The 27477-nt window shown below is 38.7% G+C and overlaps 1 protein-coding gene across 7 annotated transcripts in view; it reads right to left on the bottom strand.

Annotated features, from left to right (window-relative positions):
• LOC115242500 (protein Fe65 homolog) overlaps positions 1-27477 on the bottom strand; it is a 169091-nt gene that overhangs the window by 44202 nt on the left and 97412 nt on the right. The gene's annotated exons all lie outside the window — the stretch shown is intronic.

The raw sequence follows: 27477 nt of genomic DNA, 5'->3' as shown, positions 1-27477 counted from the left end.
GTTTCTGACATCGGAATAAACGCGTCTGATCATTTTAATCTGCAATTGGATGCATTTCCTCTTAAAGACTTGAATTGTCGATAAACAAAGAGAAAGTATGTAAATGTCGAAAAATTGAACACTGGATGTAAAAATAAACTTAGAATAACAAATGTTTCGATATTTGACTTTCACGATAGGATAAAACAAAAATCTGAATATTGAATCGAAATCCAACTTAAGTTTGGCTAATCGCGGTGACGATAACGATAAGAAAGCTTATCGTTGGAGATCGTCGAAGACAAGTATTATCTGACGATGGACGTTGCAAGAGAGTAATGGATCGAGCTTTAAGCTTTAAGCTTACCCGAGATAGATAGCCAAGTTAAATACTGCACAGTCGCGGTTATCCGATATTCCGACTATCTTCGCGGTAACTCGCACGGAATACTAATAAAATTTATTCAGCGCGGTTAATATTGACGAAGTACACCTTGTCCGTTAATATAGAAGTTGGGTAACCGCAGGAATTTATATCGCGCAGCCATTATGATTATTCATATATGTGGCTGTTTGGTATAATTATCGATATAAATTCATAAATAACAAAAATTCATAAATAACTTTCCAGTTAATATTGATACAGAAAACATATTTCGTTTTCGTAATTTATAAATAACTTTTATTTTTAAAACTTCTCTAAAAATTAGCCTTTTAATCGTTTGTCATATATACAGTTTATTACGAAGAAAGAGAAATATAATTCATTTTTATGAAATAATTTATTTTCGCAAAATGATATAACAATCCGCCTGATCGATGTCTCGCTCTCGCTACTCACTGATAATCCTGAGAAGGACGACAATGGCGAGAATGACGTTGTACAGGAACCGACAAAAGGAGTCCATGCTGGTTTGATGGCTGTCATGTTGGCGGAAAGGCTCAGCCCAATATTCGGCGATACTCTCGCGAAATAATCGGCAGGAGAGACGACTTATCGACGCGCTATATCGGGGAACGAACGTACAAGAGCTCCAAGTCTTGGATCTCTCCTTGGCCTCCTTTGTCCCTTCCTTCCTTTCTTTCTTCCATCCGCGACTCTCCTATCTAGTCTACAGTCTATCCGTCTCACTCGCGCCACCCGGTATTGATTCGTAAGAGCTTAAAGCTCCCCGCTTTCCAAGTCTTGAGCTTCTTTCGGTCGCACCGAGACTACTAGCGGATCGAAGACGACCCTAAATAGGCCGGACTAAAAACACTGCGCTGTCTCATGCTGTCTCAAATTCACGTCTTTGTTCTCGAAAAGCAAAAGAATGTAAGCCTAAAATTCATAAATTATAAATTTCAGAAGTTCACGAAATAAATATGTTAAAGTTATTAATGAACATGTATTTTTCTTCTGCTTTTCAAATACACAAAAATCTGCAGTTAAAGAACAAGAAATATGTAAATATCAACGCTATAAAATCGCAGATAAATTCCGGAGATAAAATCGAGTATAAATTCGCGGATGTTTATTCAGTTCGCGTTTGCACGGCGTCGACAATAAACACCATAACTTTGCGTTTACGGTAGCTGCGGTCGCGACGTAAATATCGATCACGAATCTGCAATACGAAGAGCGAATGGGCAATGAACTCTCATCATCCACGTCGATACGTTTCATCATTTATACAACGATCACGTGTGTGCAGCGATCTTTCTCCCATTTTTTTTCGAAGGTTGGGTTAACGCACAATTACCAAAAAAAAAAAGAAACGTATTAACTTGTTGCGCCATGGAAAGGCACTAAACGAGTTAGGCAGTGAAAAATACGAACTTTCTTCGATGGACGTAATAAGCCGGAAAAAGTAGAATTTAATGGTCATTTATTTTAATGGATTAATTGACTGCGTTTTTCTCGTTTACAATAAAGTGGCGAGAGATGCTTCTTCTCTAATGATCATTTAAAGCTAAAATTAATTGTTTTGTTATTTTAAATCTTCCTCTGTTCAACATAGACAAATGCGAGCATATTGGCAATGTTCTTTTTAAAAAATTAATTAGTTGACTAAAATAGAATAAATCATAATTTTCTAGCCTTTTAATATTATCGTTTAATTTTTAGAAATAGCGTTTGTCTATGCAAATTGTACAGTGTTACAAATTTCTTTTTTTATGTTATTTATTAAAATGTATCATAAAAGTTGGAAAAGTTTTTTCCAATTTATAAAATTCTTTAATTAAGCAATTATTTTATGACATGTAACGGTCCAATACCGCTTTCATAATTGCAGTAATTTATAAAAAAATATTCTATAAAAAAATTTCATCAACAAAGTAACACATTGTACACAAATTAAGCAGAACTACAAGTTTAATTAAAAACAGTATTTCATATGAGTTATAATTACATTACAAATTCATTTGAAAAGTTATGTTTGTAACGTTTTCATGTAATCAAATTGAGTTTATTATATTTAAAAATATATTCGCATAGTAAATTTGATTTTTCATTGTATTATATTATATTTTACGGAATATATTTTATTTTTCGCAGTATGAGTTTTGCCCGCAGATTCAACTGAACTTCCATTTACAAATACGAAAGAATCGGCATAACTTTTTTTCGGAGCTTCGTTAGCGCTTGCCGAGGCTTGTAATTTGCAAGAAATTTAAAAGAAAGCTGCGTAACACGAAACGAAATTGGAGAGAAAGAACGGATGAATCAGCGAAAGGGGCGGTTTGCTCGGGCTCGACAAATTGGCTGGCGACGACGTTCCGCCAGTTCTCGTTATAGATACGTGCGAGTGCAAGCAACGAGATTGTATTCCGCCGAATGCATCTCGTTATTTTCGTCCTGCAAAAATCCTGGCACCCTGGGGGAAGAGAGGAGAGATGGTGCAGTGGGGATGTGTTTTAAAGTTCGAGAGCACGTCCGACGCGCGAGACAGGCGGGGCGAGAAAAGTATTAAGGCGACCGGCGCGCGCGAGGAAGACTCTGAAAAATATCCTACGTGCTCGTTAAAATCCCATCTTAAAAAATTTCTCACGTGGCGCGAGCAGACGCGCGTTGTGTCTGAAAGCGGGTACGAGAACAGGAAGAAAGTAAAAATTGGCCGCTTTGAACGCATCTAACGAGTTCCGTAATGCAAGAAGTATTATTTACAGAAAACATTTTGTCAGATATTTTTAAATTGTTATCGTATGATTGTTTTCCTTTAAAGTACCATCCTTTGTTGCTAAAATAGAGATTTATGTATGTAAAACATATTTTTAAAATTTTGTTAAGCACATTTAAAAATGTACATATTTTCACAATAATTTTGCGCCTTAAAAGAAACGGAGAATTCGCGGATTAACCAAAGAATAATTTGTGTTTGGAATCTAAACGAATTGAGAGATTTTATTCGTTACAAATGTTATAGAACGAGAGCATATGTTCGTTGTTGTTCGGCGAACGTATCTATTTAAAAATGTACATATTTTCACAATAATTTTGCGCCTTAAAAGAAACGGAGAATTCGCGGATTAACCAAAGAATCTAAACAAATTGAGAAATTTTATTCGTTACAAATGTTATAGAACGAAAGCATATGTTCGTTGTTCCGCGAATGTATCTCGTTATTTCGCGTGGAATGAAGCAGTTTAAAGTTTGAACGCCTGTTGAGATCGCGAGAAGGGCTACGCGAACGAGACAATTAAGAGTGGCGGGAATAACGTAGAAATGTGAATGGTTCCAAGTTGTTTCACGGAATGTTTCCGAATTCATTCGTGAAAACAAATTCTATCGCGCTTGAATCTTATTTTGAAGTAGATTAGACAAACTTCGCGACGTAAACAGAAAGTTTTACATCGTCGATAATTAAAAAGTATGCGTGACCATCTGTAATCATATCATAATTCCGCGACAACAAAATTTTAAGAAACAATTACATAATATTGATAATAAATTTAATATTGTTATATTACGTAAATTTATTAAACATTGTAGAGAAAAACTCGGATAACGGAAACAAACGATAACTTTTGGGGACTGAACCCAATTGGTACAGACGGGACGACAAATTGACTGCAAATAAGGCTGGTCGCATTCCAGTTTTCACAGCTCCAAACAAAAGTGCACGGCGCAGTAACGACTGCATACTTCGAGATACGTCCCGTTATTTGTCGCTCCGAAAGGAACGTGCAGGAGCACACAGAGTCCGACCGAAAAGTGAGCTGCTGCGGGGAGTTTTAAAGTTTGGACACGCTTGCAGGGAGAGCAAGGAAACGGGGCGTTGGAGCCGGAAGCGAGCGAAGTCGAAAGAACGAAGTTGAGGGTGGATGGAGAAGAGTGCTGTAAGCAAGAAAGGTAGAAACAGAAAAAGAGGGAGAGAGCAGAAGAAAGGCGGGAGGGGTAAAAAGCTCTGTCACCGCCCTCGATGAGTCACCCTATCGATTCCTGGAGAGCGAGTGTGTGGTAAAACTGACGGGGCTGAGGGTGGGTTTTTACCGGTGTCGTGCGCCTTTCTTTTTGCCGTCCGCGTCCTTACGTATATATATATATATATACATATATATGTATATATATAAGTCCTTCCTACGGAATATTAAGTTTCATGGACTGCCTCTCCGCCTTTCCTTTCTCAACCGTTTTCTTCATTCTGAGAGTTAAGGGCGCGTGCCGAGCGAACGACGGCAAAGTTCGATCGGTGAAACCGTTCGTTTGTTATCTTGCCACTTTTCCTCCAAGACGGTTTTCTTTTTACGACTGAGTTCGATGAATGATTATTGATACGCATATAAATGCGCACAAAAGAGAGACTGAGAGATGTTATTCATAATAGATATAAATATTACACTAAATAAAATAATTTTTTGACATTACAAGAAATGAATAACGAATAAAGTTTCAAATAAAAATAGAATAAAAGAAAAGAAGTTCTCACTTTATCCCTCCGCACGGCACTACCCTTATAACAATGAAGTTACGAACTTAAATGTCTCTCGCATGGGAAACCATGGAGAATGGGGTGCGAAGGACCAAGTGCCGTGTCTCGTTATGGCGAAAAAAGGCCGGGGCAATTCCGAAAGCGGTCGTTAAGCTTAACGACGTGCGCAAGATGGCGGCGGCGAGACGGTAAGGTCAAGATTTTTCGGCCCGCGTTCTATGGTAACGATCTCTTATTCACGTTGCAACTTCATTTCGTTATTCCACGCGAGTGTAATTCAGGGAAATTATCCGCGTTCAATCAGCAACATTCTCGATGCTCGACTCGAATAATAAACAGCTTCTACTCTTTCTCCATTTGTAATGCTATCGGCAAAAATGTATATATATATATTATAGCAACATTATTTACATAATATAAATATTTTAAACACGTTTGTAGCGTATTAAATTATGCACAAAAAATATATTACAATGGTTCATAAAATCGAAAAGGAAAAAAATTAATTAGGAAAAATGTATTATTTTATAAATATATTATTTATATTTTCTATACTTATACTATATTTATACGAGTTATAAAAATCTTGTTTTATATATTTGCTCTTTCTCTCTCTTCTTCCTTTTTCTCATGATATGAAAACATTTTATACGAAATTTTTAGAACATTTGATTAATTGCATAAGTAATTGTATATGTCAAATATACAAAAAAGATTTGTTCATCATTATTTGTAAAAAGTCACAATTTCAATATAAATTAGAAAAATTTTGATTTTCTTTATTTACTGTCTCTCATCTCGAAAGCTGGACGTTACGAAATCAGCTGTCTTATATACGCGTTCTCACTATCCGCTCGTAAAATTAAGAAAAATATAGCGGACGTGAATCATTAAATAAAGAGGATTAGATTTTCCCTCTCGTAGGACGATAGTATATTTTAGATAAAGCGTTGCATGAAGAAAGTCCTAATCTGCGAAACGACATTGGGTCCACTTTCATTGACGAGCAAACAATGACCGTTTGACGTTATCGGGAGAGGTGGATAACAGAGGGTGTACGAAGGAGTTACGGCCGACCGATGGCGTTGGAAGGAGAGGGTTAGTCTCCGGGGGTTGGGTACGACGCGGCTAATAGCGCTTAGGGCTTGCGTGCGGCGCCGCACGTCAACGGCGCCGGGACGTCTAAGCACCTCGACGCCGAGTGTACTTCCCGGGTTATACGTCACTCGCGATCGCCGGAAGAGTCGCTGGACGAGCCCGATGACGGTTCCAATAAAGGAAGGAGTGAATAAACGCGAGAAACGTTCTTCCTAGAAATCGATCTACATAATCGTCCCCCTCTCCCGTCCATCCATCCGTATAAGCATACCGAACAAGATCCGTCCGTAGATTGTCAATGGAAAAAACCGCGAAAAAACAAGAAACATTCGAATTTTCCTCGTGTCTCACTTCATTCGTATAATTATCCCAGTCGAGAGACCGGCGGTATTTACCGAGTTTGTAATAAACTAGCTTCTGTTGGCACTGTATGTACCGAGACAATGCGTCTATATTTTACAGTGTAGCTCCTTCACGTTTAGCATTCAAGTTCCTCTGTTCATATTTCAAGTTCTTAAATGTAATTTAAAAATCTCGAACGAAGAGTATGCAATAAATTATTTTTTCCCATACCATAGCGCAAAAAATCCACGATAAATCTCATAAGTATCCCGTTTCGGCCAACTCTCGCCCATAAAGATCACTCGACAAAGTCGAAATTCCCCATCTCCATGACGATGTACGAGTGTAAGGAGGACTTTAACGGTCGAAATAATCGGAGACGAGTTTTATTCGAGCACGACGCGACGTTTTGATGGTGCCGTACCGATGCGATGCACGAGCGACGATAAAATCTGTTCAGTGGTGACGGCCGAATTCGGCCAGACCGTCCGCCGCTTGCGTCCGACTAGTCGCTTGCCGTTTTCACTTTAACGTACGAGCTCTGTACCAGAATGACGTCGCGGCATTTAAAGCTCCAGCCACGTGCTTTATGGCACATGTAAAGGTAGGGCGTACAATAAATAAGTGTTCATTCAATTCTGCGAACTGATAGAGATTGTCGTTTTAACCTTCAGTCTCTTTTTGCCTGAGAGTTATTCTGTTCGAGACTTTGTTTCTATAATTCTGCGTGTGTTTTAAAATGATAAAAGATAATTTAATGTGACATTAAGTAATTTTAAATACATAACTACATTAAATATATAGATGTAAATAAAAAGATATTTTAAACAATATAGACATAAAAAAACATTTTAATTTAAAACTCTATATGTCAGTCAATTATAATAACTTTAATTTTTAGCGATATTTCAAGGAAATTAAATTTAATATGTCGTTGGTCAGTTTGGTAGGAATTGTTATATCGCTTGCAGAGTTCTGCACAAAATATAAAAACATTTACATTGAAAATTTTAATTTAATTAACTACTGGTTCGTTACATATTTAAAATGTATTTTCCGACGACGGAAACGATGTTTTATTTTTCAGTTCTCGTTTCAGTGAAACGCGGTACAACAAGGTAGCTACTTTTCCCGATTGCCATTTGCTGGTGCAATGGGTAATTTAATTAAAAGAGACGGCACCTAGTATAATAACACTTTTATAGAATGATGTGTTCTATCATAAGCAAAGATAAAATAATAAATAAAAAAAATTTAGATCGAGAAGAAAAATCTAAAGTGCGAGTTCTCGTCTTATAAGTAATTCGGGGTTGTACTAATTGTATTATAAATTGTACTAATTCAGGGTTAATTAAGCGTTTATAATGTCTAAATGCAGATAACCAATTCTGCATAAATATAGATAATTTCAATTTAATTAGAAGGCAGTCTCGTTTATCACAAATTCAATGACCAATTCTTCGTTTCGGCTTTGACAAATGGAACTTTTCATGATAGAGACAGCTGCTCCATCAAACCCTCTATTACTCTTTAGAAATGGTTTTGTACATTTGCGCAAAAATACCCGGGCGCGTATGAGGGTATGGGGAAAGGAGGGACGTACTAAAAACTGAAACAAAAGCCAGAACTGCCCGAGTACTGGCACAAAGCCATCCGTCACAGTCCAACGGCTCGACTTATCGATCTGTGGCACACGTAGCGAGACGGGAACAAGACGATTCGTGTTATTGTCAGTCGAAATATATGGAGATTATACGTTCGGATAATTGATGCAAATTAGGCTATTGTAATTTCAGCTAATATATAAGTGTTAATAGCATTTTACATTTCTTTCATGAATTAAAATTCAAATGATATCTTCATTATTAATTGTTTGTTACTATTGTACGAAAATTTAAAAAATATGATAACTTTTTTATCATTTCTTATTTTCCAGCTTACTTAAATTTTTCTTAAGCATATGTTAAAGATACAAAGATTTCTGTTAAATACAAATATTATAGAAAAGTTTTAGATATAATATATTGTATTACACACCACGACTTCTAATAATTCTTTTCACTTATGACAGACGTTATAAAAGCAAAGTTTCGCGGAACTTTTCTCTTGACGAGCATGCAGCGTCCTCATTAGATTCACATTTAGATAAAAAACGGTATTACCGATGAGCCAAGTTCGACCGTCGTTTTTTCCCATTCGATCTGCCACGGCGTCACGACGCCGTTTGGCTAACACATGTACTCTAAATGATTCCCGTGGCCGAATTCCAGTAGACGGTAGCCGAAAACTTCCCAAAAGTCGCACTGCTGATCGTCCCGATTCAGTTGCACCGCTGTTTTATGGAGAAAGTTGGGAGAAACGTGTTCAATTATCCGAGAAGGGCGAAAGCAGAGAAATTTTTTTAAAGTGCCGTTACCGTAGAGTAGAAAGTGCGATAATATACTCGTATAATTTCCATAAATATTATTAACATCTGATACATGTGCGCTTCTGATAGAAAGATAAGTGAAAGTTAACGAAAACGTGGCTGTTTTACGAGGGACCGTAATGTAAAGCCTGTATAAATCGCGCCGCAAAAATTCCGACAAAGTACCCCTGAATCCCTATCGTAGCCGTTGTCACGATAACTTTAGCGCGCGGGCGAAGCTTAAACAAGTACGACGACTTATATGCTACGTGTCTAGCCGCGACGCTTTTTCGCGGCGCACGAAAGATAATGGCGCCGTAATTTATTTTTATATCGAGGGACGATAAATCGCGGTGTTTTACGGCGCCGTTAAGATTTTAGTGCGGCCAAGGCGTACAGGCGGGCAGGTAAAGAGCGGTACGTGTCACCAGCCGGATCCGCGAGCTTTGCCGCAGTTCGCGTCCACAATTTTCTATTTTCAGATCGTCCTTTTTGTCCACCTTTGTCCACGTAAAGCCCGCGTGTGCGGTCGGTTTAAGCCGTAACTTGTCGGAAAGAGCGGATATTTCTAGGCGAGAGATGTTCGCGAATTGCTGTTATCGTATCAAACTTTTTGCGTATCTCCATCGCTATCGGCGGCGTGCGTTACGGATTAGTACGTCTGTGGTGATTTTCGCGCATTTTTAATCCTTACGCCGTCGGGGATCAGCCTGTCTTTGGCTTCGCGTTACGTAACTGTTCTCTGTCCGCGTGCAGTGAAACTTTTTCACTTCACATGTATGTTTTAAGTAAAATTACGAATTTACACAGATATTTTTGTATCTCTCTCTGTTAAGGATATATATTATAAGTAAGTAACAATATATCCAAGTTATGGAAATTTTATCGAGTCATTTTTTATACGTATTTTTTATGTGCAAAGACAAATTTTATATATAAATATTATTTGTCATCGTACATAAAAAATATATATAAAAATGACTCAATAAAATCTCCATAACTTGGAAAGCGTGGAATAAAATTACACAATCTATACCCGCATCGATTACATTTAAGGCGCCATCTCAGCTTACGTCAAGGGGTGATTTATTCTCTGTGGTTTCGCCGCCGGAAAACATATTGTCGCCTAAGAACCTCATCCCGTTCTCCCGCCACTTATCCGGGTCTGGCATTTTACGAGCGCCCGTTTCGCCCGCTGCGCCCGTCTTGTCGTGGATATTTCTCGGGGAAGGTGTTTTTGACCCTCGCCACACCTGCATCCCCATCAGGTAATCTACCCTCCGTCCGTCTCGCGCGCCTTAACCCCTTAATGCCCATCGAGCAGCACGTACGCCCGCTACGACGAGCTTAGAGGCATCTTTCGGTTTTACCGTGCACCCGTAAAAGCGATATTGCAACCGGTCCTGGTGAAATTTTTACCAGTCACTCCCTTCTCGGGTGTCCCCCTCCGGTCGCTTTGCGGCTCGACTAATCCTTTTAACTATCGGCCGCCGACTTTTGCTGCCATTTACGACGCGACAACTTTTACTGAGCACGTACGAAGCATCGGCATTTACGTAAGATCTTTCTCGTCTAGGTGATTCTAAACGACGGTGGATATTATTTATGAATAACTGCTGTAACACGTATCTTAATCCTCTGTCAGATAAATTCAATTATACTTAAATACTTTTTAGATTAAATTTTTTTAAGTGTCAATATTCGCAAATATTTCTTTATAAAGAGAACATTATTAGCAGGTTCAACAATTTGACGTATCTTTGGGCAGAAATGCGATGTAGTAAAAACTATATATAGATATATATATATATATAATGTAACAAAGATTTCAGCTCGGACTTAATCTGAGAGAGCCAAGACTATAATGATTACCACGCAGTAAGAATATATTGCATCAGATGGACAATTGCGGCGATCGTGTAGAAAGGAACGTGGTTCGATTATACGCGAAACGAAACTTTGATCTTGTGTGCTTGTAACGACATGTAATGACCGGTAATACCGAGTAATGCTACGTTACCCGCTCCATCAAACAGTAATTTGAGAAAACGGCACGTAATCTCAAAGTACAACGGTAAAGTGCTACTTTCCGGCTTCTGTGTGTGAATTATTATGGCTACAGTCTTATTACCGTAAATAATTTTTATAAAAAATATTTATATTATGCAAGAGAGAGAGAGAGAGAGATGTAATTAATTTTTTTATTATTATTGTCAAAATAATATGAAGGAAAAAGTTGACAATAGTTGGAAGTTCATTTAAAAAAATTCTTTTTGAAACTATCGAATCGTGGAAGAAATGGCGTAAAATGTATAGGATAGTATCGTTTAAAATCTTCTTGGTAGAAAGACCCGGTAAGGAGATAAAGTCTTTCCAAAAGGAACTTCCCGATTAAGGCAACGCGCGGATTATAAAAGTTACCTAACGGCAGAAGCCGAGCAAGAGAGAGCTTTCATCGGAAGCTTCTTTTCGACGAGTTCTAGTCTACATTAAGATAAAATGTTACATATCCTTCGCCGCGAGATAAGCCCGAAATGAATTTCAAGGAAGGAAGAACTAGAAAGAACAATTTCAATAACATAGAAAGTGTTGATATAGAAATATCTAATAAAGATAAAAAAAACATATAAAATTATAATCGCAGTCGTAAATATTTGAATTATATTTTGACATATACAAAAAAAAAGATAATGTTCTTTATTAAGTAGATAAAATATATTCACATCATAGTAAAAAAATATCTATTGAATATTCTTTATACTATTATCTTCTTCTACCATACTAGAAAACATATTACAAGCATATGTTATGTCGCGAGGGGACGATATATCGGCGAAGTATATAATTCTCTAGCAAAGGGGCGCGCGCGGAAGGTGCAAGTTATGAGGCAACAATAATTTCAGGAGGAGGATTCTTCTTCGGCTCCTCAGAGTAAATTTTCCAACCGAGCTCTAGAACAAGAACCAACGTGAATTACACGAAGGCCAAGCGAGGGAGGGAGAAAAGGTGGAAACGAGAAGGGGCGGCACCCTGTCGCTTGCAACCCTTCCGAGAACCAGTCATAAGGAGATTTCCGGAGGCAGGCTTCTTGGAAAGTTTTGCGCGATATATTAGTGGCAATAACAGTATTTCTTGCGATATTAGTTGCTGACCGGAAAAAAAAACAAGCGGCCGATGATAAAATAAAGATTTTGTTGCGCGAGATAAGATTGTTCGCCAAATGGCACGTAACATTCGATAACGAATCTTTTCATCACAAAACCACTAATAACCATTTATTCTTAAAACTTTGATGAAGATTTGGTATATGAAATACAATACTCGCACATTAAAGTAAGGTCGTATTGTCCTATTTATTTAGCATGTCGAAGATACAGCGCGCTTAATGGCTTAAATACTTCTTACGTTTCGCTCGAGCACCTCATCCGAGCCAAATTTCCTACGGGAATTGCGCAACATCGTGAACACAGAGAAACACAGAGAACCATGCGAAACGTCTGTGAGATGGGTACGAGGGAGCGGGGATGCGCGAAAAGTGGTATCGCTTGCAACCCTTTCGGCGCGAATCCAGGTATAAGGAGATTTCCCGAGGCGGACGTCGACTGTTGTGAGTTTTGCGCGAAATATTAGCGGCAATAACAGTATTTCTCGCGATATTAGCTGCCGGCCATTTCGTTTCGCTAGATACGGCAAACCCTTTCTCGCGAATTCTTCCCTCCATCCTCTTCCAATCTTCCCCTCCTCTCCGCCTCTCTCTCCCATTCGCCACGTTTCCACGGACGCGTCTCTTCGGTTTCTTCTGGCTTTTAATTGATCTGTGGTTATTCGCGCCTGGTCTCTCGCCGCTCGAAAGCTCCAAGCTTTACAGCGTGAATGCGCGGTCGATCGTGCAAATCGTCGAAACCCCACGTCCAAAATGAAGTTTACTACCCTCCACCGTGAAACCATGAAAAAGCTTTTCGGACTTTTACGAGTGGGTTCCCTCGAGAACGCGCCATTCTTTCAACCCGCGTCGGGTTCGGCACCAATTTTCTCATTTTCGATAAAAATGTAACGAGACCACGAGCCACGCAGAGAAAAAAGAAGAGAAGTAAGACGAACTCGTGAAGGAATTTATATTTTTTAGTTGTAATGATATTATACGTACATATATACAGACACATGTGCCCTTTTTATACCTTTTTGTTCTTTCTATATTTTTTTGTAAAATTGCATTAGCTTATTAATCACCATACTTTATTTCATTTCCTTGATTAACTTTACGTGTACGATTGATTTTTCATATCGAGTTGTATTTATCTATTTATTGTACTTTTTATCCATTGCATTCTTTCTCGCGATTTTCCATTATCTCTCTTTGCCACCTCTAGAATTGACTTATAGCCAGCACCGTCGCTGTCTTCGACGCTTGGCTCGGAAAAGGGATTGGGAAAAAGCTTCGTTGGCCGTTCGCCAGTTACCAATAGAGGCAACGAAAGCGCGCAGTTTTCCAACGCAAACCGCGAAGCTACTTTCGGTCTGATCGATCTAATGGTCTTATGGCGCCGACGAGTATTTTCGGTTAGCTTGCAAACTGTGATAAGCATTATTTCGTAAAATACAAACGATATATGCCCAAAATTATTTGTAATTGCAGATTTATTATATAAACGTTTTTTGAAATAAATATAACATTTAAAAATGGAACGTTATTCTATATATTTTGTTTCTTTTTTTATTAGACAGTGATTAGTAATAGCATAAGTCTTATTGTTAGTCTCGTTTGTTCAATTTTTCTACTTAACAAAAACTTATTTTTTCGCAGGAAACATTGAGAAAAAGAATTCAAGAATAATTAGATATATCATTAAGAAGAAGGCTAATAGAGGATTAGCGATGCAAGAACACGGAATAAATAAAGCGATAAATATTAATATACCGTAAGAAAATAAAAAAAAAAACGAAAACTAAAGAAATAACTCTGAACAAGGTAACGGGTAATGCTTCGCTATTTCGCAGATTAGCCGAGGATTAACGTGGCGGCTGCGTCGGGTGTGCAGCCTCCTTAAATCACGCCGTTGATACTAATCACGCTTGAATATATAAAGAGCATGCATTAATCAGCAACGAATAGGCAGCGAGTAAGTAGCGTGTACGCTCGCGTCTTTATCATCTCGTGAAAAATTTATACGACCTCGAACAATTAATGCACGTCATGCGACGAGTATGTTACGAAGGACACGCTGACCATCGCAGAATGCTTGTCATTCCAGCAATTTCGCGTGCGAAGAAAAATCTCACCTCCAACTTTTTTTTTATCACCATAATAAATTATTGCTAGGGACTGCGCTCCGCGAGAATGGTATCAATAAATTCTCGTATGAATAAGTGTGTACATTGTATAAATTTAGGAAGCGAGAAACTTCTTGTTTTGACATCAAACAAATTAAAAAAAAAAACCCATAGAAATCCTATTAACAAACAAAAAATCTCTGCACGCACGAGCTAACAGCGATCGCGAAATTTATTTCAAATAAAATATTCTCGTTCGAGCGGTTGCTACGAATCGAATAGTTAAACTCTTGTACACGCACACATCGAATACAATGAATACAACAAAGCGCAAACGAATACATCGTGGAATCGCGTTTGCCAATATAATTTTCACGTTTGCGTTCAAATCCCGGATAAGTCGAGTATTTAATTCGTCAAACAACGGCGTGATAAAAAAATCACCAGAGAAAGCTGCAGCTGTGGGGTGGGCAAAAAAGTACGTTGACGGCGGACAGGCGGACAGGCGCTCGTGACGTTAACGTAACTACGAAGGTGGAATTACAAGGGAGTTAATCAACGCGCGCGCGCATATTGGCCAGCCACGGCTTTCGAGTACAAGGGATTATAACTGCACCCTGGTAGCTCCCTGCAGACTTTATGCTCATAGAAAAGAGATAGAGATAGAGAGAGAGAGAGAAAGAGAAAAAAACCCGGTATAGACGAAAATAAAGATGAACGATCTTAGGGCACAAAACGGAAGGACAAGATAGGAGACGGGCGGAACAAGAGATATACAAGAGCAAAAGTGTCGGAACAAGAATTGTGGCAAAGGGTGAAGAAGAAAAAGAGAAAGAAGAAATGGAAAGGGAAAAGGTCGAAGGGAGACAATTTCACGAGCTGGACGCGGCACTTATCTGCGACGAGCTTGCAGGCTAGCTTCCTCATAAATTTAACTCGATGTCTTTCTCTCTCTTTCCCCTTCATATGTTCCATTCCGCTACTCTTTTTTATAATTTACCGCAAGCCAATGGGAATGCCTATGGTTCATATTTCTTCATAATGTCGAATGACCCGAGACTGCTTCCTTTTTTTATTGTGGCTTTTAATTGCAAACGAGCCCCGGGAGATAAAACCGTCCCGGGATACGCGTGTTCCTCGTGCGTTATTTTAGACGAAGAATGATCCAGCACATAAAATCCATTTCAATTTCTTATTACAAATGAAATAGTAATAAAATCAAAATATTGTGATACTGAAATATATATGTTTATTAAACAATATTCATAATTTTATGTACTATCTTTAGAGAGAGATTTATATTCTTATTTTTTCTCGCCGTTCTTATTTACATTTGATTGAACAGATTTATTATATACGTATCACACAAATTTTTTACGCGATTAGATGCATGTCCCGGTGCGATGACGGCATCGCGTCGATCCGGCATAATTCTCGTGATGAATTGCCAGCGAAATATCTGCTACGAAACGCTGATATAGTGAAATGCTATCATGTGCGACTAGGACTAATCCGGAATATTACGTGACGGTGGAGCCGTTATTAATCGCCGAAAACTTTACCGTAAGCGGATATGTATCGCCCGACGAATAGTTACGCCGCGGTCTGATATTGTCACCCACCAGGTAATTAATTATTTCTGATAAGTGCAGCGCGCTCGGCGAGTAAGAGTCGGCGGATCGCGCTGTATGCGCGGTAATTAATTATTGCGGATTAATATAATAGAGAGAGCGTTGTGCATGGAAATATCGCCGGCGGTGGACTTTACCGTTAAAGTTATGAGAAGTTGATCAAACAGAATATTTGCTTCGAGATCGATAATCTTGGTTTCCAGACATAATTAATTAAAAATATGCTAATATATAAACTAATTAATCAGCGGAAATTGCTAATTGAGATTATAGATTAAAAATGTGTCATATCATTTGATATTATATAAAGATTTATATATACTGATTTATATATACGATCGTACGATTTTGTGCTCTTCATATTAAAATTTCTTCGATTAAAATTGCGGCAAAGCATTTAAGGATATACTCTTTCATTTACAAACGTATAGCCGTCTTTGGAATTTCTGGCATACCTTAAACGACAAGGAAGATAAAACAGAGAAAACCGACTAACAATAAGAGGAAACGAAAACACAAACGAAACGAGAACAGAGAGAAAAGGAAGGTTTTAACATTTTCAGGGTGGATTCCTGGTTAATTCGAAACAATCTCCACTCCTCCCTCGGATTACAAGGTAGCGTGTATGGGAGGGGAGGGGGAGGGGGAGGATTGGAAATGGAATTGCGCCGTCAGGAGAAAAGCCCCTTCTCTTTTAAATAACTCATGGCATGTCCCTTCTCTTCTCCCTTCTCCTCCAGAAATCGTGAAAGCTTCATTTTTTTCTTTCTCGAGATTTCCATGGAAATTTATCCGGAAATTTGCACGCTATATTGTATGCACGCTTAATTTGCAAAGACTTGCCCAGTTGTCAAGAATGATCTTTTTAAAATCCCATAGAAAGAAGACAGATTTCCGCAAGAAAAAAGAAATTTTTATTTATTTTACTGAGCATTATTATTTTAAATCAGGAAATATTATTATTGCAAGATTCTTTCTGAAAATCCATCTATTTTATTACCACCATCTGATTCACATTTCTCGCAACCAGCTGCCCATTTATTATCATTATCACTGTGGAGTTTACGCTATTTATCCTCGCTTGGATAACCAGTTCTCGTCCAGCGATTCGAGCACGCATTTATGTTACGCCTGGCATAATGCGTAGAGCTTTATCGCCGCGCGATTACCCAAACGCGGCTCGCCGGTCTCGCGCGACCCGGCATTATCAATCTACGTCGAGAATTTTACGGAACGTCCGTTCGTATCGACGTCGACGAGACACGACGAAATGGAGTCGCGCACCGACGCCGTCATAAACGGGCGCGCACGTGCGAATCCCGTGCGCGATGTCGCGATGACGAAAGTTATTTACGCCACGCGGGGCTCCGACAAGTTTCGCGACGCGTGAAACGTGCTCGCGTGAAATATGACGGGGTCTCGAGACGCATCATTTTTTTTCCTTCGCCCTTTCTTCACCCTCATAATTTAATATCCGCGACACACCGGCGCAACGTCGCGCGACGCGAGGCGCCTTTCCGTTTGTCGTTAAGCGCCGAGAACTTTACGAACTCTTGCATCGTAACAACGCCATGTGGCTCTCTCTTTGTGCGTTTTTTTTTTCTTTATAAAATATCATTAACGCAACATTACTCCTTATTCTCGACTTTACGTGTCGCGGAGCTTGCATTATCCCAGTTTTTTTAAGGAAGACATTTTCTCGCATAAATAATGCAAAAAATAATGTTGTAACGCGATAAATTTCCTTTTCTCGTTTTTAGACAATATTTTATATTGTTCACTCTTAATAGCTTAATAATAACTTCTTTCAATAATTATTTCCGCGGCTGATCAGTGTCTGTCGTCATTGGACAAAAAATTCATTATAATACAGGAAAAAATTTTTATTCATCTGTTAACGCGCGTTTTTTTCACCACGTACGCATGCAGCCAACACGTATATATTTTCGCTCGAATTTGGCCGCGTGTTTTCTTCCGCCGAGCAGCGATGTTTCATGCCAGATGAAAAAACACGAGCGCGATAATTTGCCCGCGATGAATTATATCCCGCTTTGAAATTTTTGTTTCACTCGCGATGCTCTTCGCAAACCAAGCAACCGGACCCCCTCGGACTCCCTTAAAAGAATCTCGTCGCACCTTTTTTTTACTCGTGCGTATTTAACGCGCTATGTTTTCATTATGCGCGGCAGCGCGTTTCACTGCGAAAAGCACGACAGCGATAACGCGCGCGAGCGCGCGATAATAAATTGGTTTCGCCTTTCCGGGACGTGTCTGTTTGCGGAACGTAATACCCTGCGTAATAACGCGACTATTTTTCGCGTTTCGACAATGTCGCCGCCGGCTGTCCCTTCGTGGCGCATATTTGCTGTTCGCTCGATTTCATTCCGCATTTTCCGCGCGTGAGGCAAACATGAAATTCTATATCGTTTGTCAGTAAAATATTTCCGTTTATTATCTCTATTGATTGAAGAAAAAAAAAGCTGCGCGAATGTAAAAATAGAAATATAATCTTCTGCAGAGAGCACGCAGAAAATGTTTCACATCGATATTCATTCATTATATTTATCGTGCTTGAATGTTATCTCTCTTGTGTCAAGATTAAATAACTTGCAGCTTTAATAAATAAAATTCGTAAAAATATATGAATAACGGGGAATAGCAATGGGTAATATATATTTTTCGCAAGAATTCTTTTCATCGCTTAATTAAATGTCCCCGACGTAATTATTCTCATTTTGCGATTTTTAAATACGCGTCCGCCGTAGTTAAAAGACACCTCATAATATGAATGATGTCGCTTTTTAGGACGTAATTAGATCATAACGCGGATGTCATAAGTCTGAGTACTGGAGTGGCTTTAACAACGTTATGAAATACTTTTGAACAAAGTACCGATGAGAGATAAAGACATAAGTGACACCTTATGGTATGAACACATTTATATGGAGAAAAAATGTCGTTCGCACTTTTTACTTCGTAACATAATTTTCAATGAATAAAGAAGAGAATATTTGTAAAATAATCTAAGGGGGTTCAAAACGGATTTCCATCAGGATACAGCGTAGCCTGCGGTGTTTCAGATATAATTTCAACCCGTCTTTCAAACGGGATTAAAAGTGAACTGCTTTGGTGAAGCGTCGATTCCATTCGCCGTCGACAAAGAGAATTGCGAATGAAAGGCTGCGGTTAGGAAACACGTGAATTTCTATGAAAGAGCATCTTCATAGGAGAAATAGTGAGTTTATCCAACAAGGATTGCTATCCAAAACCGTTCTCGTCTCTGAAGCTTTGACGCGACTTGACAAAGCGCCGTTTAAATTTAATCGAGGCAAATATCGCTCAAAAGATTATCTTTTTTTTTTAATTTGGGGCGATTCGAGGCCGTGATAAAAGGAAAGAAAAGTAACTGGCAAGGTATCTTTTAAGATTGTCGCTCAAGTCGTCGAACGGAAAATTTAAAAAAGAGAGAGAAAGAGATGAATATAGAGAGAGAAACTTTTAAGAAATTCGTGACTAATTAGAACAATGGCGAAATACTCGATGAGTAAGCAGGATTTTAATAGACGAGCCTTCCAATCATTAAGGCGAAGTACTCTTTTCCTTCGCCCGTCCATGCTTTCCTCATCTAATCTCCTATTCTCGAAATTCGCCGGCGAGGGATGATGCTATCTTAAAGGCCAAGAACCTAGAACTCTCGTCAAAGTCGTCGTACTTAACGTCGGATTCATTTTGGCTGAACACTTCAAGATGCGACCTATATCACCGTAATCATCTAGTAAGCTTTTATCATTAAAAAAATGCAGTATCTAGCAACTTTTGATATAATGAACTAAACACGTTACCACTTCGCTGAGCTTTCATTTGTGAATTTAATTTAAGACAATCTGCGAGTACATTGCTTTCAACTATGAAAAGTTTGATTACGTAAAATTGTTATAAAAATTGATAAATTTGCAATTATCATGATTTAATAAGAACAAGAACCTCATAGAAATAATTTGATTAATTTGACATACTTATGCTTTAGTTTATGAATTATCGAATTGCTCAGCAAAAACAAAAAATAAAATCAGAGTCAAAATAATTTATACTGCAATTTGTAACTGAAGCGCATTATTACGTGAAGACACGTTCAGGTTATTACATTCATTTCGAGTCAAGAGCAATTAAAGTAGAATCATTATCTTTTCATTTAAAATTTTATTTATGAAGAGAGAACTATTTTCCCGAGCGTGATATATTATCGTGTTGAAAAATTCCCCCTCGGCTTGCAACGGTATCTTATTTCCTTCTCATAATAACCGAGTCGCTACCATATCTCCGGCGAGAGAAGCATGCCTGCTATTTTTGAATTTAAAGTGCAACTTAGTGTCTCGTGTGATATATCTCGTGAAACTAAAGATAACAGCTCGGCTTGCAGCCGCCTTTTTTTCGCTCGAGTTACTCTAGCACAACGAATTTACGTAGTCTGAAAAACTTGCTTACATACTTCTGAAATAATAAGATCTTTAATCACTGCATTCTCTCCAATTCATCTTCCTTATTACATGAAGATTTATATATATATGTATAAAAGTATGGGAGAGAATATATTATTACATTACACTCCATAGTAATTTTTTGCTAGCTGCTGTGCGTTGAGTAAAAAAGATTCGATCAGTGCGCATAATATAATAATACCAAAGAGAGTTTGTCAAAGATACCGACGCACACTAAGTATCATGTTACCTCACGAAAGGCATAATACTGGTAGTGTAGTATGTGCTGCAACATATATGAATACTTCAATGAAACGATAACAGCGTGTCGCGTGCTAATTTAGGGGTAGCGTTTCTACCTAATAATTCATATAGTTAATGATATATCAGCGTCGTCCCGCGCTCAACAATTCATTGTAAAGCGAGCTACCACAGGGAATATTTTCTAATATCACGAGATAAACACGATATTACGTGAATTAATAATTTGAAAAAAAAAACTTGTCGTGTGAGAGTAAAAAATAATAGTATGTTAAGGATAGGATTCGAAAGAATTAATATATATAAAAATTTTCGACAAAGAGAAATTAAATTGTATGTAATATACTGCATTAGTCCACTTTTTGAAATATCGCATTGGTTCCCAATTTCTCTTAAAATAATATAATGGATTGTACGATCCGATTTAATGATCACTGGCCCCAATTTAAAGCCAGAAAATACGGTCGAAGAAACTAACAAAATGCGAATGCAATCTCGTCGAATTAATAACTGGCTGCGCATCCGGTCGAGTCAATATGCGATAATAATTCGCGCAATTGGTAATAATGCGTCGACGAAATAAACAGAAGCGACGAAGGGATGTGTGCGCGTGCGCCGGGCCGGATAATTTATGAAATTATTCAGCACCGATAATTGCGCGTTTTGCGGGACGTATTACAGGATCATTTCGTCGCCAGGTTTATCGGCAATATTTGTCACCGCGCGTTCCGCGATGCACAACAACCCTTAGAACTTAGTCGGCCGTCTTTATGGGGTACTTGAGCCGGTATCGTAATTATGGCGGTTTATAGGACATAAAGTGTGACGCAGAGGATAAGACCAGAAGGGCGGCAAGAAGAAGATGGCGGAGGAGAACTCTAGATCTTGCCTACAGCTGGCAGTGAAACGGCTTTTGTGCTTGTTACATTTATGCTCACGGAGCTGGGTGAAGGTCAAATGCACGTCGACGACTACACGAGCGAGTATATCGGGTGGACGATGCGAAAGAAACTTGACTTCTTTGCAAAAATAAAACTTTGTGAGATTATTTCCAAAGTTAATTTTATATATTTATGATATATCGACTACTCCAATAACGGGGTTTAATTTTACTATCAAGAAAATGTACCATCATTATCGGGTTTCTAAAACGAAGAAATAAAAATAGAAATAAAATATAAAATAAGAAATAAAATAAAATTTAATAATTACTCGAACGATTAAAAAAAATAATGCATACATATACTGTCAAGGCAAGAGCTTCCGAGGCGTGATAATCGCCTCTCTTCAGTTACTCGCCGTTGAACTTCCATGACCTTTAATAAATGTCATTTACTTTTCAGCATGGTGATCGAATAAAATATTGAAAAATATCATTCATAGCGACAAACAGACAGAGTGAGATAGGAAGAAAGTCAGATAGAGTATCCTCCTGCTTCGTCTTGCATTCTCAGTCGTATATCCTCGCGAACAAATATCGCAATCGCAATCGCAAATATTTGCGCGAGCGTCCATTTTAGCGACCGCCGAATCGCTAACCGAGCAACGGCGTTTCAATAGCGGTCGACCGTGCACGGTCGTATGTTCAATTTCCCGCTTTTTCCACGGTTCGCCGACGGGCGATATTACGTGTTTCCCATAAACTCGGAGAACTATAAATGAAATAAATGTCAACGCCGTTGTAGAGTGAAAGAAAAGTCCGGAACTCCGTTACTTGATTACGCACAATCACTTATTTTCCTTTAAATAACTCATATAACACAAGCCACGTTATATGATAACATATTAACGATATAAAAAAGAATATTACATTTTCTTCATCGAATTATTACGTTTGACCGGATAATAAAAAAGTGTGGTTTTATAGTAAAGCCGAGAAAAATCTTGTCGTGCATTTCGTATGCATAAAACTTTTCGAAAGTTGTGCAATTGCTGATAACTTGACAGGTCCTATTTATTATATGTAAACTTCTTGAGTAAGATAAAAAAGAAAATTTGTTTCGTCACGTAGGACGGATTGCGAAACGGGGAATTATTGAAGAACAGAATTGCGAACAAGATGGGTGCCGCAAAGATACCTAGCGAATTTGCTGTGGCCGAAAGAGATAGAGAGAATGAGAGAGAGAGAAACGGAAGAAAGAAAACGGCACGTAACAGTGAGTATAGAATGGGAAGAAAAAGAAAGTTTATCGCTTCTCGGCAGAAAGCGCGAGCGACTGCCGGAAAATCTGGAAAATTATTGCCACAAGCCGCCGCGCAAACGAGATACTCGTAGTTCGCGTCGCGAAAAGAAGTACGCGGATGCAACTTTTCCACGTGCGACGCGACAGATGTGGATATAGGACGAGCACGAGAGCGACAACAGAAGTTTGCGCGAGTAACCAGGAAAGTTTCGATTCGATAATTCCAGGTATCGGAAAATGCGGAAGCATCCGTCGCGAGAAAACGTTTAATTGGCGATGCCACGTGCGGAGAAATTTTGGTCGTATTATAAAAATAATTTTTACGCTGGATCTTAAAAATATGTGGGCGATGTATATTTTCTTTTTATAGCTTTTGAATCTACTCGTCTCTAATTCTTCGTGATGTTCTTTAAAGTGCTTTGAAGTTTGCATAATGAAGCATACTGATCGCATGGCGCAAATGCTAATCGCGACTCGTCCATAATGGTGATTTGTCCTTGGCGAAGGAGATTTATATTCCGAAGGAATATAAATTTTCCATTAGCGGGAAAAGTTTCGAGGAAAGTTTCTATGAGGACGATTCGGGGTTAACGGAACCGTTGCGTCGCAGACGCGAAGTTCGCGTTCTGTTTTAGGGCGCAAGTTTGCCGATGGCAGAGTAAAAGAGGAGGCAGGATGAAAGCACGGATATTTTGAAATTCGTATCAGGAAAGTTTACGATGCGCAGACGCGCGACGATGGCCGTAGGGCAATAAGTCTCGAGACTTATCTTCGGGATGAATGCTATTTCTAGAAATCGAGAGCCTTGCTGTAAAGTTGGACCAGACATCATACGGAAATCAGACGGTTTAAGTGCACATTCCACTTTGGATAAAATAAATTTAAAAAAATATATTCTTCAATTTAAACGAATTTATACAACTTATTTTGTGTTAATAATTTTTGCATAAGATTATATATTATTTTAAAAGATAAAGAATAAAATATTTTGATTAAAAATAGAAGAGATATAACCGAATAATCGGCTAGTGCATTAACGGAAAGTATTATGCTCCGAATACGTTAAAGAATCCGGCATTTTCTCGGGTATTCCTTCGTCGGTAATAAGATTTAGCGTTCCTACAACAATCGCCTTTTACGAATAGGGCTTCAAGTAGAGCATGCAGGTTGCACCCTTCTGGTAGCAACATCCATCGCTTATTGCGTTCGAGCATCGTGTCCCTTCCCTCTACGCGAAATAATCCTGTTATCGGCGATATCTATCCTTTTAATCCGCGAGCGCGTGTCCACATACTAATCATTCATCGAATTAACAGGCAGAGAAGTAATTTTCCTGCCTGCAGAGTCGGCATGCGTCTGCGAGGAAGCTTTCATTACGAAAAGGACGGAGGAAGATATCGGAAGATGATACTACAGGGATAGTCGGATCCCATGATTACCTGGGAGTTGTATGGAATCCCGTAGGAAGGGTCGGATCGGATAATCCCATTCCATTGAACGACTGCCTCCGGCAAGAGTTCGTTGTCAACTTTGTCTTTTGAGCGCATTGTTAAGTTTACCTCTCATTAGAGTTTTAAATTAATGAGAACTAGACGTATAAAATTTATAAAAAATTTTCTCCTCATATAAATTTAAATTCAGTCATGTTAAAGTCCAAAGTTCGAATTTAAAAAAATAATCTGTCCATTCTTGTCAGAAAAAATAGAAAAATTTTTCATTAAATTTAACTACTGTCAGTCAACCTAAATAAAAAAATGGAGCTCTACTAATTATTCTCTATATAATTAGAGAGATAATATAATTTTGATGTCGGACAATCAGATGAAGAATATAAATGAATGACTTTTAGTAATTCCGAGCTGAAAAAAGGTCACTACGAATAATACGAGAAAGTTATTAAAAGCACTTTCGATTTATTGGAAAGCAATATTTTCCGGACCAAACAGAAACGCTTCGCGCTTTATCATCATCGATTAACATAGGCGGACGCGGGGGCGATGTGTTTACTGTTCCCTCAGGAAACCAACGGAACAAGCATATGTTCCTATATTATGCAAAGCTTTAATCGCGTGTCTGGGAACCGCCTTATACTGAAAGCACAACTAATCCTTGTAATATTCTATTTAACTAGGCAACATGCAAGTCGCATACAAGATTTAATATTTTCTATATCTTCATATATATACTGTACTATACGTATGTGTGATAAAATATATTATTTAGAAAAATATATTTTCCCTTTTAATTCGCATTTTAATTCTGATATTCACAGCCTTTTTCACGTCAAATCTTCAAATATACGTGAATCATAAATTTCCGACAATATCTCAATAAAAGATAATTTTTAAATGTAATTGTGTAAAACAAGCGCGTTCGTATTACGAAATTATCTAAATGCAGAAATATTTTTAACAATGCTACGCAGATCTCGTAGGAATAATGTTCTCTCTTTCTGTCGGGAAAACAGCACACAATTCCGAATTACACCCTGCTCGCAAATGTGGATGGACTATTGTGCGAGGAATGGTTGTCTGCATGTTGATCCGCTGACGTAGACCTCGAGGTGTATCCGCCTCTAATAGAGAGCGGCTACCCCTGGGGCAGCTTATGCCATTCCGGCCAGACCGGGCGAACATTACACCGACTGTAGATGGTTGGCTTTACCCTCGTTTCTTCCTCGTGCCATGATAGAGTCGCCTGTGTCCTAGCGCAGCTACGAATTAACGCCAAAATACTCTGCGATATTTCGGAGCTGCCTGTGGGACCGACCAGCTATTGCTACCGATCTCCGTTAACCGGAATACGTTCCTGACGATCCTTATCTTTCCACAGCGAAATGCTAATTTACATCTTTCTTAAATAGCGATATTTAGATACACATCCAGACAATATTTAAAAAAAAAAAAAAAACAATAAAATAGCTTCTTTTTGACTGGAAAATTAATTTCAAGTTACTCCAAGAAATAGAAGCATCGTATATACGAGAAAGCAATTATCTCTATTCTATGGTGTATGTATTATTATGTGCCTCCTTAATACCGATACTCGCACATATATACTGAAACGCGCGAGGCAACAGTGGCAATGATGTAGATGATATGGCTATAGGAGCGAGCCGGTAATTTCATTTGCACGACGGGCGATGCATGGCTGCGAGGCGAGTAAATGAGCGTCGCAGTCGGTATAATGCACGACGAAGAATCCTATGCATTCCTGTCACGGGGACGTTCCTACCTCCTACCTCCTATCGGACTTTATTGCATATCCCGAGTTCTTGGTTCTTCGTGATGCACCGAGAGATGCGCCGCGGCACCAAACGCGGCTAAGTCCGATTTATTGCGACAGTGACATCGTCGTAATCGTCGTAATTGTTGTCGAATGTTGGATGTCTGACATGTATAATATGACAAGATGCGTGATTAACGAAATTAATTCAGACGAAATTGAATCGGAGATGACGGCAAGACGATGCGAAGCCATATTTATTATACAATGACAAAGTCAAACTTGAGAAATGTATCAAAATTTTAGAATTAAATATTGCCGTGATATTTCGCAAATCTGTCTTACATGTAATAGACTTATCGATTATCTGTTCTTGCTACTATAAATGATCTGCAAAGTTCAAATATGTATTTTAATCCGATATCGCTCCCAAAATATAGCACATGTGATATGTTAAGACAATCAATAAAAATATTCATGATAATTGATTTTCCACTCGAGAGGTAAATTTAGATCTTTTCGATCCTTTACACCGTTAATAAATGTAGTCCTCGATTGTTGTAAAATTGAAACTATTTCGAGATATATGTAGGTCGACATTCCACCGGCCTTTTCTACTGCGGCGCGAATTCCATTTCCCATTCCGTTCCAAGTATTCCCTCTTCGCATGACATCCACCATCTCCGATTCCAATTATTTCTGCTTCTCTCTACCCAGCTCGTTGGCTTATTATCGCTTGCCTCCTCAGGCACGACCCACGCATCACGCACGAGTCTATCCGCGATTCGTATGCGAGAGAAATAAGTATCGCCCAAAAGCGAGAAGACGTTTTGACAAACAAGACGATATATCTCTTTACGTCGCGAGGCCACGTTTCTTTTCGCCGCGCCTCGTAATGGCAATTTATATTCGTGTTTCTCGTAACTCAGACTTTGTAGCGTGAATACAAATGAGCATGCGCGTCAATCCCGCGCTTAAGGTAGCGAAAGAAGGAGAGTTCGCTACCGAAATCACAGACGAAATGTACAGACTATAAAACCGCGCTGTACCTTCGCGAGCGGTAATAACGCCTCCTCTCGATCGATACCTCCAAATGGCTCGTTATATTCCTTCCGTTCTTTCCGTGAGTCACACACCGCGCGATCATAAACCCGCACCTATAAGAGAAAAGAATTCTCATCTGTCGCCGAAAGCAGAATAATACCTTGGAATGTGAATCTCATCGTTGCGATGCTCCAACGAGCTCTCGTATCCCGCGGATGCATCTCCAACTCTCTTTTCTATATTCCTTTCTTATCTTCACAATCCAAGGAAAAAGATGAAAAACTAGCGATTTTGTCATATATGTATATAATAGGTATTTTTAAACATTTTCTGTTTCTAGTGGAATTTATGTATATTTTAATTTTTAATATTTTCGCTCTTACACGCGGATGTAGTTGTAATCGAATGAATTTCTTTCTATTTCGTTCTCTCATATCTCTTTCTTCGTCACTTCTCTCCGTGATATAAATATTACATAACATAAGTCATATATATGATCCGCACGGAAGCGAAGAAGTACTCTCGACACGGAAGCTATCATAGAATGATATTAATATTCCGTGTCCGGTCCGACCCTCGAAAGGTATATTCGCGACATGGCTTCACACGATCACCATTTTCTCGCCTGTAATTTACGAATTTCCA

The sequence above is a fragment of the Formica exsecta genome, unplaced genomic scaffold (assembly GCF_003651465.1).
Source record: "Formica exsecta isolate Colony F162 unplaced genomic scaffold, ASM365146v1 scaffold60, whole genome shotgun sequence".
Classification (NCBI taxonomy): Eukaryota; Metazoa; Arthropoda; class Insecta; order Hymenoptera; family Formicidae; genus Formica; species Formica exsecta.
Note: the sequence above shows the minus strand (reverse complement) of the source record. Positions and strands in the feature narration are given on the sequence as shown.